Below are 2,709 nucleotides of genomic sequence, written 5' to 3'. Positions count from 1 at the left end.
GATAGGAGCAGGAAGCTTTGTTAGCTGGTCGTACACTTCCAGGCTAATTTCCATTAGCAAAATTGCTTTCTTGCCCTCAAGAATTGCTTTATTCTGAGTCTTGACCTCTATATTTTCATCTTCACATTCCAATATGTTATTAGCTCTGAAAAACATTTCAATTCTTTCAATATATGAACTGAATGGTTCTCGAGCCCTCTCATATGTTCCGAGCCATGTATCCCTTGGGTGTAGCCATATTTTCCCAAAATATCACTTTGAATCGGATGCACACTAAGACCCTGCGGCATCTCATTCAACTGAGGAGACAGTCTGTGGCCCAGGCTTCACACAATCCACCCAAAACCTCCACCATCCGAGCAGGTAGCTCACCAGGAGCTGGCTGATCTTGTTCACTGCAGTCCCTGCTGCTGTTTGCTGCCAATATTTTCGGACTTTTATCTCATCCTCATCACCATTTTCTCTGATATATTCAGGGGGCATCAGCAGAGAAAATGTACACCAAGTGTGGGAAGTGCAAGGACGTGTTTATTTACATCATTACCTCATGAACATAATATACAAATACATTACATGTGTGAATCACATCTTGATCACTATTACCTTTATACCAGATGTGTCTGAATAAATGGAACCCCGTCACAATAAACACTGTCACCTTTCGATGTTTAGCGGAGAGGTTTGACGGCCTGGTGTGTGTGATTCCCACATTAATGTGTTTGTACAAAGTTTGGAGAAAGACGGAGATATGAATAATTTGTTGGGAAATCTTTAAGCATATCTCCATGTCTCTCACGCACAAAGAACTGCAAACACATGGATTCAGAAAGAACCTGAGTGCAAAATCAACAGAAAAAAACACAGCCAGAGAGACTTGCAATAACCTGTAGCTCAGGGAAAGTACATGATGTTATGGAAGGGACTTTGAATTTTTTTTTTGTGAATTTTATTTTGTTGAGGAAATTATAATCAAACTGAATAAATGTAAGACCAGTTCTTTTTCAAGAGGGCACTGAAAGTATTAATTTGACAACTATGTTGACAAGTTGTCACGACTCAAGTTAAATGTAGAACAGAAGCCCTGGTAACGGGGAAATGTGGACAGAGAAGTCAGTCGTGCCTCTTGATTGGACAAGCCCGGCAGCAGCAGCGCGCACCAAAGAGGGCAGAAAAATCGCAAGCTTTTGTTTGTAGCAGTCATTGTGTTTTACCTTCTGGAGTGAGCAGCTGATAAAGTTAGCCAGAAGAAGTGTCAAGGAATGAGAGAAGACCGCAACCCACCTTGTTTTGCAGCAAATCTTGAAAAGACTCTGAGAAGTTCACTGTGTCAATTCGTCTCATATTCTGTCTTTGAAGAAAGCCTGCTAAAATTAATTCTCAACCCCGCCTCTAAATAAACTCTTCTAAAAGAACCTAGTGACCTGTGTACATGTACTCGGAAATTAGACTGGATGTCAATTTTGGAACAACATATCTCATCTGCTGTTTTCTTCAGAAATGAGCAAGTAATCAGTCCAAGTGTTTTTTTTTGTCTTTAACAGAGCCCTGAATTGTATAGAAAAATCCCTTTTTTTTCAGTATGTGTGTGTGCGTGTGTTCAGCTGAGGTAAGAAAGGGACTTTAAATGTTGGTTAAGGTAAAAAGGGAACTTTTAAAATTTCCACCTGTGTGTTTATGCTTTACTTCATGATTAGATAAAACTTGTTCTATAAGAAACTGATAATTTTGTTGTTCATTAAGTGTCTCCTATTCTGGGAAAAATAGAGCATATGATTGACTGTATCAGTAAGTGGGAAAAGTTAAAATTTTTGTTGTGACCTGTGGAGAAGTGGGATGAGAATAAATAGTAACCACCTCAGATTTCAATTACAACAGCACTTGTGATCTGGCTCTGTAGCTTAGTTGGTTAAAGCACCTGTCTTGTAAACAGGAGATCCTGGGTTCGATTCCCAGCGGAGCTTTATTTCATATTTGCAATATGTTTGAGAAGTTTCCGGATCAACATTTATGTCTGTGTCTTGTGAACTTTAACTGAGAATTCAAATTACATGATGAATTTCATTCACAGGAGAAAACAGCCTTTGTGAAGGATGTGAGTTTGGAATGGCTCTTCCTCCTCGTACAGAAATTCAGTGCTGATGTTTCAAAGGCAACTTCTTTGATACAAATTTGTTCACAGTTGCATTCAACCTGGAAAAAAAGCTCGACCTTAATCTCACTGAAGGAAAGTGTGACCGTATTGTATGTTTCAAAGTGTGTGTGTCATTATGTGTTGCTTGTAACTGAGACTGGGACACGACACAAGTGGGAGGGTTGATCTGAGGTTTGGAATATTTCTCACTGCTTAATGTTGATTACAAGATTCTGTCCAAAGTCATAGCCAGTCGAGTCAAGTCTGCTCTGGAGCTGGTGATTCACCCCGATCAGACCTGTACTGTACCCGGCAGGAAGATCTCTGATAGCCTCGCGCTACTCAGGGATACGATCGCCTACGTACGGGACAGGAGGGTGGACACCTGCCTCATCAGCCTGGACCCGGAGAAGGCTTTTGACAGGATATCACACACCTACATGATGGACGTGCTTTCCAAAATGGGGTTTGGGGAGGGAATCTGCAATTGGATCCAACTGCTCTACACAAACATCAGTAGCGCAGTCTCAATCAACGGGTGGGAATCGGAAAGTTTCCCGATCAAATCTGGAGTCAAA

The 2,709-nt window shown here is 41.0% G+C and overlaps 1 non-coding gene across 1 annotated transcript; it reads left to right on the top strand.

The window, feature by feature from the left end:
• Nucleotides 1-1,887: 1,887 nt before the first annotated feature.
• On the top strand, nucleotides 1,888-1,961 carry trnat-ugu (transfer RNA threonine (anticodon UGU)). The gene has a single exon. It is a non-coding gene; the product is annotated as a tRNA-Thr (tRNA).
• Nucleotides 1,962-2,709: the final 748 nt, after the last annotated feature.

This window comes from Heterodontus francisci, chromosome 35 (assembly GCF_036365525.1).
Source record: "Heterodontus francisci isolate sHetFra1 chromosome 35, sHetFra1.hap1, whole genome shotgun sequence".
Taxonomy (NCBI): Eukaryota; Metazoa; Chordata; class Chondrichthyes; order Heterodontiformes; family Heterodontidae; genus Heterodontus; species Heterodontus francisci.
Note: the sequence above shows the minus strand (reverse complement) of the source record. Positions and strands in the feature narration are given on the sequence as shown.